Here is a 13253-nt window from a genome sequence, read left to right as displayed (position 1 = left end):
GGCGGGCGGTTCACAGAAGGGAACGTCCAGGTGGCCGTAGATCCACGGTAGATGGCGGACGGTTCACAGAAGGGAACGTCCAGGTGGCCGTAGATACACGGTAGATAGCGGACGGTTCACAGAAGAGAACGTCCAGGTGGCTGTAGATACATGGAAATTCTGTATCCAGGGGTACAGCCTGTTCTGGAGGTACTGGATGGGTGTCACACACCAGGTGCTGTGAGGTCAGTGGGAGGATCAGGTGTGGAGAGAGTGCAGGGAGGTCACGGGGCAGTTGCCGGTGTTGCTGTGGGGAGAACATTGGTCCAGGTGAGGACACGCTGGTCCTTGTACACCTGGGCTACACATGCAAAGGCATTTCTGTATGGTGTGTTCTGATATTTCAACGTTGTACTGGAGGTGAGCGTTGAGAAATGAAACTCAGAACTTGCAGATCTGTGGTGGGGGAATGTGAAGGGTGTGTCTAGCTGTGGGGTCGGGATGCTGGGCAGGACACAAGACGGTGCCATAGCCCCATGTGTGGCTTGAGACTGCTCTGGTGGAGCCCCCGTGAGCCAGGGCACTGTGGAGCCCTTGGGGGTTCTGCACCCAATTGCTCTGCCCAAGGCTCAGCGGCTGCAAGCACCCCACAGTCATACCCCGTGCACATTTTGGGTGGGGCAGCAAGGCTCTGGCTGCTGAGAGAGCTGCCCAGAGAAGGGCCCTGGGGTGGCCTCAGGCCCCTGTGTCCACCACTCGCTGATCTAGGAGCTGTTCTCTAGCAGTAGTTTTGCCAGTGATTCCTGAACCCACGTTCTGGATGACACAGGCACATGAAACACAGTGGAAAGCCTGTTAGGAGCCACCAAATGGCATCACCTGCATTTCCCCTGTGCTGCTGTGTGGGTTTTCCCAACAGCTCAGCTCATGTCTGAGCAGGTCCCCAATGCTGTGCTGTGGTCCCCCGTGCTGTATTCTGGGTCCCCCATGCTCCATTGTGGGTCCTCCATGCTGTGCTCTGGGTCCCCCGTGCTCCGTTCTGGGTTCCCTGTGCTGTATTCTGCGTCCCCCATGCTGTGCTCTGGGTCCCCCGTGCTCCGTTGTGGGTTCCCTGTGCTGTATTCTGTGTCCCCCATGCTGTGCTCTGGGTCCCCTGTGCTCCATTGTGGGTCCCCTGTGCTGTATTCTGGGTCCCCTGTGCTGTGCTCTGGGTTCTCCATGCTCCATTGTGGGTTCCCAGTGCTGTATTCTGGGTCCCCCATGCTGTCCCCCCATGCTTCACTGTGGTAGTTAAGTATAGCTGTTAGGCGTCTTTCCAAATACAGGATCTGCTTTTAATATTTTTACAAAGAGAATTAAATGTCTGACTTTAAAAAAAAAAACATTCCTCCTGGACTCAGCACTCACTCTTTTCTTTCTGCTGGAATAATCTGGGAGAATCGATGAGCTGGATGTGCACTGACTGGAAGCAAGTCAATAGAGCCAATGACTGCAGCCTGCACCAATGGTGGAGGTGAGGGCACCTCCTCCTGCCCCCCAGCGTCAGATGTGTTTGGAGCTGACCTGATGGAGCAGACAGAGAAGGCCCCAGCCCTGGGATCCACTCAGGAGGGACAGCAGACAGACAGTCATAGACGTCCTACCCCCAATTTAATTCTGCAGGAGCCCCATAGGGCAGGGACATCCCTACTACCTGCCCCCTGCCCTCAGGCCTTTGTTCTGACAAGCCTGGGAACACACAGACCCCCCAGGGCACTGTGCACATGGGCTTGTGCATGCCTGGACCAAGGACCCCTGGGGTCGGAGAGGGTTGGTGTGGCTCTCTGGCTCCACACTGGGGGCTGCAGGGCAGCAATGGTCTGTCACCCTTGGGGTGTTAGCCCCTCCCATCCAAGTGGCCCATCCTGACAAGTGTAGAGTCCCCCAACCCCCAGCAGGAGCTGCAAAAACAGGTCGGGGCCCTGTGGCAAGGTGCCCTGTGCCATCACCTGCAGGGAGCTGGTAGCCTGGCTGGGCCCGAGGATGTACGGGACACATGGCCATCAGGTTCAAATGGAGAGGAGTGAGCTGCCAGTGGGTGCATCGGGGATCCCCCAGCAGAGTAAGAATGGGCAGCTGTGGGGGGAGCCCTGCAAGGGACATGGTGATTCTCAAAGTAACCTCAAGTGTTGAACCTGCTCATAGGAGGGGGGGTGTCTGTCAGCAGCAGCAACTGGTCGGGAGATGGCCTGGGAGGACAAGTGTGTAGGAGGGGAAGGAGCTGTGGGGACTATGTGTTGGGGGCACCAGGGAACTGCACTGGGACCAGGAATGGGGCCATTTTGATGAGATCCAAATGAGGCACATGGAGCCCAGGTGACCAGACGTCTTAAGCAGTGGGGCTGTGAGCTGTTAGAGACAAGAATGTTCCCACAACAGTGGGGCTGTTTAAACATGCCATGACTTGGATGGTGTCAGGGCTTTGTTGTGTTTTTGGTAAATTTAAGTGATCTTTTACTTACCAAGAGCTTGTTTCCCTCGGCTTCTAGGCTGGGCCACCCCTCTCACACACTCTGCTTCACAGCTGTCCCCACACCCAGGGACATACGCATATGTGAGTCTGCAGCCTGCTGGTGGGAGGATTAGGACAGTGTCCCTCAGAGATGCTGGAAGACAGCAGGGGCTGTGGACACGCTTTGGGGCTTCCGCCCAGTTCCTTTTGCCCTGGCACCCGTGGGGTCCATGCAGGGCAGCTGATGGCTGCGTCTCACATTTGGAGGTTGGGAAGCTATTAACGGGGTACCGCTGAGGTCCAGCTGCCTTTGTACGTACGATTGGAAGCTGCATGTTTTCACTCAAAATTGCACTGGTCTTTATCAGAAACAAGAACTTACAAGTTTTCAGTTTATTTGTGCTAGTTAATTACGCCATTGACCCAAGAGCAACACCCTGATGGTGTGGACTTTATGAGATTTTTTCTGTTTTTCTCACTTTATTCATACATGGTATTAGCATTTATGTATTAGTTTGAAACTCTGTATTTGTAAATACGGTCACATCTGTAAGAGAGACTGGGGACACCTTTTGGAGAGTATGTTTTCTATCTGTTGGTAACTATCTCAGGTGGGCTCCTGGCGCCTCTCCCTGCCCCACAGCCTGGGCTGGGAAGGCCTCTAAGGTGTCCATGCCAAGATCTGAGGAGGAAGCAAGAATTGACCAAGGCCTCAGGCTCGTGACCACAGGTGCAAGGACTGTGCACCTCTGGACGGCCACTGGTGGGTCTTCGTGGGTGAAGAACAAGTCTGATGTGCTTGGCAGTTTAGCTTCGTATTAAAAGCAGTATTTTCTGGGATTTCTGAAAATATCCTACTGCATTTTCCTAGGTGGCATCAAAACCTCCCTTTGCTACAAATAATAGGGAAATAGCAATGAATCCATTTGGGAAAATGGAACAAAGCAGAGAGAGAGAGCAGTCTTGAGCAAGTAAAGAAATGAGGTTGGTCCTGTGACTGGTCCCATCCTTCCTGAGCTCAGTCTCCACCCACCACAGGGCTTATCATCCCAGGAGCTGCCCTGAGCACTCCTGGGCCATCCAGCCTATGTGCTGCAGGGCTGGGGTGATCCTGAAAGGCTCAGTCTCTGCCCTCAGGGCCCTCCTCCATCAGCCAGGCCACTTGGGCCCTGGGAGCCAGCACTCCCAGAACCTCTGCAGTGGGAATTGTGCACCCTGATGTGTGGGAGACCTGAGATCCACCCTGTACTGCCGCCTGCATCCTCCTGTGCCCTGAGTTATAATCCCACTTCTTCTAGCCTCAGGTTTCTTAGCCCTGACCCTCAGGGCCAGGCATGCAGGCCTTCCCTTTGCTGGGCTGTGGGGCCAGTCAGGAGGCTGCGTTCTGACCAGGTGAAGAAAGCCCATGGGGGAGGAGATAGCCAGCATTTAGGAGGCACATCAGGACCAGCTTCCCACCACGCGAGAAGCTTTGTGCTTTGAGTCTGGCCATACAGTAGCCAGGCTACTGGGAAGGGGGTGTCACCATCTCCAAGAGAGGCAGGCAGCCAGCTGGCCCATCTGGGGTCGGGCCTGGAGATTAGGAGAGCTGGGAGGGTACTCAGGAGTTCTGGTGCTGACCTGGACTGACAGGGAGCCCAGGGCCACACCCTCAGGACAGGAGAGTGGATGCACAGAACCAGCAGGCTGGGGAGTAGAGCCAGACACAAGATGGAGCTGGGTCCCTGGGGGACCTCATGAGGAGGGGCGTGGCTGTGAGGGGGCAGCAGCTCCCCTGGGGTCCTGGGCTGTTAACCCTTTTCCCGTCATCATGAGCAAGTATTTCCTTGATTTCTCATGTTCACAAGCCTGTGTGTGCACCCCTCCGTGACTCCTGTACCTCTCCCAAGCCGAGGGTGGCCCCGGCAAATGTGTAAAGGTCTCAAGGCCTTAGCACCACCTCACAGGGCCTTCCCACCATCCTGGCCACATCCCCATGACCTGCACCAGGCCTGCCATGGACTGACTGTCACTTTCACTGGAGGCCCCAGCCCTGTCTATGCTCAAAGCCAGAGCAGAAGGGACGCCATTTGCTCAGCCTGCCCACCACTCAGCCTGGGCACCCCCTACTGCCCACCACTCAGCCTAGGCACCCCCCCACTGCCATCACTCAGCCTGGGCACCTCCCCCACTGCACATTGCTGAGCCTGGGCACCCCCCACTGCACACTGCTGAACCTGGGCACCCCCCACTGCACACCGCTCAGCCTGGGCACCCCCTACTGCACACCGCTCAGCCTGGGCACGCCCCACTGCACACCGCTCAGCCTGGGCACCCCCACTATCTACCCCTCAGGCTGACATCTGGGATCCATGTGTGGTTTGAGAGGCCTGGAGGAATGTGGAGGGGGAATGTGATGTGGGCAGCAAAGGGCCACGTTCTGTCTTGGAGAGGTCACTCCTCTGGGTGCCTAGAACATGTGGGGGGCTCTCAGGGGCCACATAGGATGGAGTAACCCACCAGCTCCCCAAGAGTTGCTTCCATGGGGGCCTAGAATATATGGTGGGCTCTCATGGGTCATATAGGATGGGCTAAACCCCCATCCCCCTGGGAGTTACTCCCACAGGGGCCTAGAACATGCGGGGTTTCTCAGGGGTCACATAGGATGAACTAAATCCCCCAGGCCTCAAGAGTCGCTCCCATGGGGGCTTAGAACATGTGGGGGCCATCAGGGATGATGTAGGATGGGTTAGCTCCTGTCCATCTCCCAGAAAGAGTCAAACCCATAGCACACAAATGTTCTCTCACATTCTCCCAGAGTCTACGCTGCATCATTGTCCTTTAGAAAGCCCACGGCAGCCCACAGTGGCCACTCGCACCCCACCACCCCAGGCACAGTGCAGGCCAGGTGTCTGCAGACACCCTGACTGGGGCCGTGTTCTGCAGGACTCAGGAGTCCACAATTATTCTGAACTAAGTAGAATCGGCACAGGCCTGCTGCTGAGGTGAGGCGGGGGGAACATGTGCCATGCGTGTTGGGGCCTCCCCGCAGGTTTGGTGCTCATAGTTCACAGAGCGAGATGCCTCCCTGGCTCCTCTGCTCCTTTGAGATTCCACCACTCTGAGTCATCACATTTGAAATGAAAAAGTCCAGGAAGATCACCTGAGGCCAGGAGTTTGAGACTAGCCTAGGCAATACAGCAAGACCCCATCTTAACAAAAGTAGAAAATATGAGCTGGGCCTAGTGCCACCTGGAGTTCCAGATACTCAGGAGACTGAGGCAGGAGGATCGCTGGGGCATGGCTGGAGCCTGGGAGTTTAAGGCTGCAGTGAGCTGTGATGATGCCACTCCAGCCTAGACGAGACTATGCGAGACTCTGTCTCTAAAAAATTAATTAATTAATTAAAATCAAAGGAAATTAACTCTACAACCGAGGCCATGATGCCAGCAGAGAAAATGTGTTGAAAACCCTAATTTAATATGATTTTCTGCCTGAGTTCCCTAAGAGGCACTGCCTTAAATGAATTCCAAGTCTTTACAGCATAGCATGTGTTCCAACAGGTTCTAAACTCCCAAGGAAAGAGGCCTTAGTGTGTACAGGAGAACGGGTGTCACCTGGCCCAGCTGCTGGGAACCTCAGGACCATGTCGGTCTGGGGAAAAGAGGAAACTCCTCTCTCTTTGGTGAGAAGGGGACTCCCAGGAGGGCACGGCATGTGTAAAGTCACTGCCCTTTGTTTCTAAATGCTGGGAGGGGGGAGGTTGGACTAGATAAAATAGCACATTCATCAGAGATACTAAGCACAGGAACAGACTCTAGAACAGTCCCACTGGAGGAAACAAGAGAGGCCACCATATAATCACCCACACACTTATAGGAATGGTAAAACATAATTATAGTCCAGAAAAGAGGGAAGAGAAAAGAGAGGGGAGGGGAAAGTGGAGGCTGAGAGGAGAGAGGCATTTGGGGGATCCACCCTAATGTGCATAATGGAGTGATACATTTCTAAACTATTAAGAATAGAGTATGAATGTTTTTACCACAACAAATAAGTAAGCAAAGAGACGGTTATGTTAATCAGTTAGGTATAAGCTTTCCACATTATGTATCAAATCAGTACATTATACCCTATAAATGCATTAATGTACACAGTTATGATTTAATAAAAAAAATTTTAAAAAAAGAAGGGCTGCCGAGGGTATGGAGATTGTAAGTATTTTTTGGCTCCGTTTAAAAATTTGTTTTACTAAAAGTTGAGGGGACATCAGTCTGCCTTTTTAGAGCACATGTTCTCTGAATCCATGGGTGTGTGTCCACGTGTGGGCATTCCCAGAATTATAGTTGTCAGGTGGTAAGAAACTGTTTCAGCAGCTAGTGTGTCAGGCCAGCGGATGGGACCCCAATGTCTCAGCATGCAGCATCCGGTACCCAGGGAACAGTGCACTGCACACCCTGTGCGGTCCTTGTTTGAGGCTTCACATCCAGTGGAGCCACGCGTTGTACCCAGGGCAAGGCCTGGAGGGCACTGCTGGGGAGGGGTGTTTGGCTGCAGCTGCTGAGCCATGGTTGATATGCCCACGTCTGTACTACGGAGGTTGGACGTGCACAGCCAGATGCTGCGGCCTGAAGCCTCCAAACAGAACCACTCACAGTGTCTTCCTGATGGTTCTAACCATCTTCTCACCTCACTATGTCTCCCATTCAACATCTGTTGGCCAGCCCCTGCTATGTGCCCAGATGTCCTGTGAGGATCAGAACAGCCTGTTCTCCCAGGGCACAGCTGTGGGCACGCTCCAGGTCAGCCTGCCCTGCCCCGACACAGCAGCTTCTGGGTCAGGCTGGCACTAGGCTGGGCCCAGGCTACGCCCAGAGCAAGCAGACTATTATCAGGAAGAGGCAGTGGCTTTCTTATCCCACAGCTGTCTGCTGTTTCCTTCTCTCCCAGAGCCCGTGCAAAGAAGGGGAGGGGGCACCCAACTAGTCCTACTCTGACCCTTCTTCTCAGACCCTTTTCCTCCCCAGCCAAGGGGATTTTCATCTGCCTTTAGGTAAGCTTTTATCCCTTCTAAATCTGCTGTTTATGGGTATAACCTTGTTCTTGGATGCCCCAAACTCTGCCTTTCAGGGCTTCAGAACACCTGCCTCTCCAGCCCATTGCTTCAGATCGTGGATGCAGAAGTCTATGGTATCAAGAACAGCTCTAGGCCCCCAGAGTTGATAACTTTGGTAAAATGGAAGAATTCCTTGAAGGACACCATCTGCTCAACTTACAGAAGAAATAGATAATCCGAATATGCCTAGAACTGTTAAACTGAATCAATAATACCCTTCCAAAACAGAAAGCACCAGGCCCAGATGGGATAACTGGTGAATTCTAGCAAACATTTCAGGAAGAAATTATACCAATTCTCTACAATCTCTTCCAGAACATAGAAGCAGAGGGAAAACTTCCTAACTTATTCTGTGAGGCCAGCATTACTGTAATACCAAAGCCAACGATGTCAGTCACAAGGATGGAAAACCACAGAGCAATAGCACTCGTGGACATAGACACAAGACTCCCAACAACCACTTACAGATCAAGCCCAACAGTGTGTAAAAACGGTTTTGCTTCATGACCAAACAGGATTTATTCCAGGTAGGCTAGGTAGGTTCAATATTTAAAAATCAATTACTGAACGGTGCCTGTGACTCAAAGGAGTAGGGTGCCTGCCCCATATGCCAGAGGGGGCGGGTTCAAACCCAGCCCCGGCCAAAAACTGCAAAAAATAAAAATAAACATCAATTACTATAATATCCATCACACCAACAAGCTAAAGAAGAAAAAGCTCTCGCTAATATCAAGAGATTCAGAAAAAGCATCTCACAAAATTCAACACCCATCATGATAAAAGCTCTCAGACCAGGACTAGCAGAGAACGTCCATCTGCAAAGACCCTGCAGCTAACATCACACTTAGACCAGATGCGTCCCCCCACTGTCAGGGACGAGGAGAGGTGTCCCCATCACTTCTCTGAAACATGGTGCTGAAGTCCTGGCTAGTGCAGTGAGATAAGAGAAGGAAGAAAAGGACGCAGGTTCCCAGATCACGTGATCATCTATGACCATCTCAAAGAATTGACAAAAAATTCCTAGAACTAGTAAGCGGTTATGGAGAGGTTGTAGGATACAAGGTTAATACACAAAAGTCGGTCATTTCCCTATAAACCAGCAATGAACAAGTGGAATTTGAGATTAAAAACACAATACCACTTAACACCCCCCCCCCCAAATATCTATGTGAGGAAAACTGCAAAAGTCTACCACATAAATGGACAGCTAGTCCAGGCTTGTGGACAGGAAGACTAAGTATTATCGAGAGTCAGTTCTTCCCAAATTGATCTTTAGATTCAACATAATCACAGTCAAAATCTCAGTAAATTACTGTGTGGATACTGATAAACTCTAAAGTTTATATGGAGAGAAAAAGACCCAGAATATCCAACACAATATTGAAAAACTGATCTGGAGGACTGACACGGTCTGGCCCCAAGACCTCAGCTAACACTGTAGTAAGACGGCATGGTGTTGGCAGCAGAGCAGACAGGTGGACAGGAGGGCCAGCAAAAGCAGACCAGGAACAAAGGTAACTCACAGGGAAGGGAGAGGCTTTTCAACAGACGATGGTGGCTCAGCTGCAAAAACAGAGTCGGCTGGGTCTGGTGGCACCTGGCTGAGACCAGCCTGAGCAAGAGCGAGACCCCATCTCTACTTAAAATACAAAAACTAGCTGGGCGTGGTAGCACACGCCTGTAGTCCCTCATACTTGGGAGGCTGAGGCAGGAAGATGGCTTGAGCCCAGGAGTTGGGGACTGCAGTGAGCTCTGGAGGCACCACCGCACTCTAGCCTGGGGACAGAGGGAGACCCTGTCTCAAACAAAACAAAACAAAACAAAAAAAACCCTTGAGTCTTAGCGTCTTACACCCTTCACAAAAATCAAAATTGATCATAGGCCTAAATGTGAAGTCAGAACTGGGAAACTCGTGCAGGATAATGTGGAGGAGAACTAGGCGACCTTGGTGTGGCAAGATCAATGAAAGAAATAATTGGTCAGGGCGGTGCCTGTGGCTCAAAGGGGTAGAGCACTGGCCCCATATGCTGGAAGTGGTGGGTTCAAACCCAGCCCTGGCCAAAAACTGCAAAAATAAATAAATAAATAAAAAGAAAAGAAAGAAGTAATTGGTAAGTTGGCTTCGTTTGAACAAAAACTTCTGTGAAATACACTGTCAAGGAGAAGGTAAGCAACAAACTGGGAGAAAATATTTGCAAAGGACACTGATCTTATACAGAGTTGAATAGTGTCCTCCAGAGAAGGGACCACCCAGGGAGTGCCTGAGCCACTGTCTGCAAGAGAGATTGGTGCCCTGGCCGGGTCTCCGGAGGGCAGAAGTCAGTGTGAGGATTTGACCAGGAGGGAAAAATGTTGAGAGGAAGTTTGCAGTTTGAGGGGTTTCCCGACAGGGACTTGGAAAACAGAGTAAAGCTTTAAAAGAAGACAGGCTTAATTCCATAAAGAACGCTAAGTTCTCCAGCAGGCAAAATACCATCAGTGAGTACTTACTGGACTGGCAGCTAGTGACTTTTGCTGCCTCACAGGGACACAAACCAGGAATGATACCTTAACCCAAGTGGTGATTGATGTAGCTGAGGGAAGAACTAGGAGCCTCTAGCATTGCCTGGGTTGGGGCAGAGGGGAGAAGGGAGCAGGAAGGACCCGCGCTTCCCTGTTTGGGCTGAGGAGTTGGGGCACTGCAGGCTGACCGGGCACTGGGACCGCCTGCCTCCCCCTCAGCCTCTCTGCCATATGGCCCAGACTGGCTGGGAACATGGGATTAGGACCAGGAGGCGGTTACACCTGATTTCAGGCTCTGCCTTCTGTGTTCAGGGGTAAGTGGGGTGGTCGAGGCTCCATCTGCTTCCAGGGCAGCTATGTGTCTTGGGTGGGAGAGTCACAAGCACTTTGTCATCAGGATGGTCCTGAGTTATGGGCATAGGACACCTGGGTGGGGCCTATTGGGAACGCCAAGATGAGAGGCTGCTGTCCTTGGGAGTTGGGAAGGCCGGAGAGCTGCCAGGCCCCACGCAGAGGGGACTGTGCCACAAAGCGGCCTGTGGAGGTCCCTCTGGGATGGGGAGTGGCTCTGCTGTCTGTCTGGGCCAGAAAGACGGTGGTGTCGTAAGTCCCATCAGCCTAATTTTAACCCGTTTTCTTCTCCCAAAAGGTCAAAAAGCTACAAGATGAAGTCACAAAACTAAAATTGAGCTGTACCTTGAACAAAGAGCATCGGCTGCCGGCTCTCCCTAGAAACCTTGCACTTCACCCACCAGCATCACAGCCTCAAAATATATTTTTAACACAAAATAGTAAGAATCAGAAAATGTGTGTAAATACCAGGGAAAGACAGTGATCACCGTGGTGGAGGCGTCTCCAGGCGCAGCAAGCCGCTCTGCGTGTCCCTCCCTCAGCGTCATCGCCGGGTGGCCGGCGGCACACCTAGGATTCAGTGCTGTCCTGTAGTTTATCTCCCAGCCTGTTGTGTTCCTTCTCTGAAGCCTCAGATGGTATAAGCTGCATTAAAAGACAGAACACTGACAATACACCTCGAGTTTGTTCCCGGCAGCTCCTGCCAGTCTGTCCACCGATGTCTGGATGTGCCCCCCCTCCAGCCGTGGTTGTAATTGTAATCACACCTTTCCCTCCCTCGGTTACCACACTGTCATTCACCAGATTCCGGCCAAGTTGGAAGTCCCAGCAAGGCCACGTGTGGCCAGGAGGGAGCAGAGGGAGCTGCCTGGGGCTCGGTGTGAGGCCAGCTGGTTCCCTGCCCAGCACTGTGCTGTCCTGTGGCCTCAGCCCTGCCCAGCAGCTGCCCACTGAGCCTGCATGTGGGACTGGAGTCCAGGCCTGCCCTCGTGGGAAAGCCCCATCTCTAAGGCTCCCTCTGCCCAGCCTGTTCAGACCCTATGATTCCTATACTGAAGAATCTTGAAAACATCTTGGATGTGATTTCTTTAACCAATATAAAACTGACAGACTTGCTTTTTATGTCAATTTTGGTAAATCTGTTTTTCCGGGTATTTTCCCATTCCGTCCAGGTTGTCACATGTCTTGGCATTGTTGTTCACTGGTACTTCCTTATGATCTTTAAGATCCTCTGTCATCGTGCCTCCTTCTGTTTTCTTGATATCGGCACTTTGTTCTCTCTCTCCCCCTTTTTTTTTTCTGAAATAGGTTCTCACTCTGTCACCCTGGGTAGAATGTCCTGGCATCATCATAGTTCACAGCATTGGTTCTCAACCTGTGGGTCAAGGACCATAGCATTAGGAAAGTTGAGAACCACTGGTTCACAGCAACCCCAAACTCTTGGGCTCAGGAGATCCTCCTGCCACAGACTCCCTAGTAGCTGAGACTGCAGGCGCCCAGCACCCACCACAACGCCTGGCTAGCTTTAGTAGAGACAGGTTCTTGCTCTGGCTCAGGCTGATCTTAAATTCTTCAGCTCAAGCACCACCCTCCTCAGCCTCCCAGAGTGCAAGGATTATAGGCGTGAGCCCTGTGCCTGGCCTATGTTCTCTCTTTATTGGTCTTGCTAGGGATTTATCAGTTTTTCGTTTTTTTTTTTTTTTTTTTTTTTTAAGAGACAAAGTCTCACTTTGTTGTCCTCGGAAGAGTGCCGTGGCATCACAGCTCACAGCAACCTCCAACTCCTGGGCTTAGATGATTCTCCTGCCTCAGCCTCCCGAGTAGCTGGAACTACAGGCGCAGTTTTTTTTGTTGTAGTTTGGCTGGGGCCAGGTTTGAACCCACCACCCTTGGTATATGGGGCTGGCGCCCTACTCACTGAGCCATAGGCACTGCCCATGGGATTTATCAGTTTTATTTCTTTCAATAAAAACCAGTTTTGGCTTTTCGGGGTAGGGGGTGCTGAGGCAGGAACCAAGCTGTTGGCCACAGCTGCACCACCTGGAGGGTCAGCTGGAGTTGGGGGAACCTGGACCCAAGCGGCCTCTGCTTGCTGGTCTGAGTCATCTCTGTGACTCAGGCCTTAGAAAGGTGTGAAGATCTGCTTGACGGCCTACCACATGATGAGGATTTCAGGGAAAGTCAGATGTGCACTTAAGAAGAATGAGTTTTGTAATTGCTGAGTGTAGTATTTTAATCATTTTGTCCAAATTTTTGGTATCCTAGCTGACTTGTTGAGGCTTAATCTATCAGTTATTGCGAGGTATGTTGACATTTCCAGCTATGACTGTGAACTCTGTATATTTTTCCTTGTAGTTAGGTCAGTTTTTGCTGTTTGCATTTTGGAGCTATTTTATTAGATGCCTACAAATTTACTTTTTTTGTTTTGTTTTTCTATTTTAGTAGATTTAGGGGATACAAGTTGAATTCCGTGACACGTATATATGGCACAGTGGGCGAGTCTAGGCTCTGGTGTGCCCGTCACCTGAGTGTGTTTCTTGTGCCCCCTACAGGCACCTACAAATTTAGGATTGTTTTATCTTCCTGTTGAATTGAACTTTTCATCATATGAAATATTTTTCTTACCTCTCATTTTTCTTTCTTCAACTCTAATTTTTATCTGATATCAACATAGTCATATGACTGTCTATTCTGTCAGTGTTGATGTGATTTATCGTCTATCTTCTCACTTTCAGCCTTCCTGTGTCTTTCTACTGTATTTAAAGGTCATCCTATGTAACCATCATACATTGGGGACCTCTTAATCTAGCCTGTCAGTCTTTGTCTTTTAATTAGAGT

Source organism: Otolemur garnettii, unplaced genomic scaffold, assembly GCF_000181295.1.
Source record: "Otolemur garnettii isolate 467f Iridium unplaced genomic scaffold, OtoGar3 scaffold00075, whole genome shotgun sequence".
In the NCBI taxonomy this organism is placed as follows: domain Eukaryota; kingdom Metazoa; phylum Chordata; class Mammalia; order Primates; family Galagidae; genus Otolemur; species Otolemur garnettii.
The sequence above is the reverse complement of the archived record's forward strand: the minus strand, read 5'-3'. Positions refer to the sequence as shown.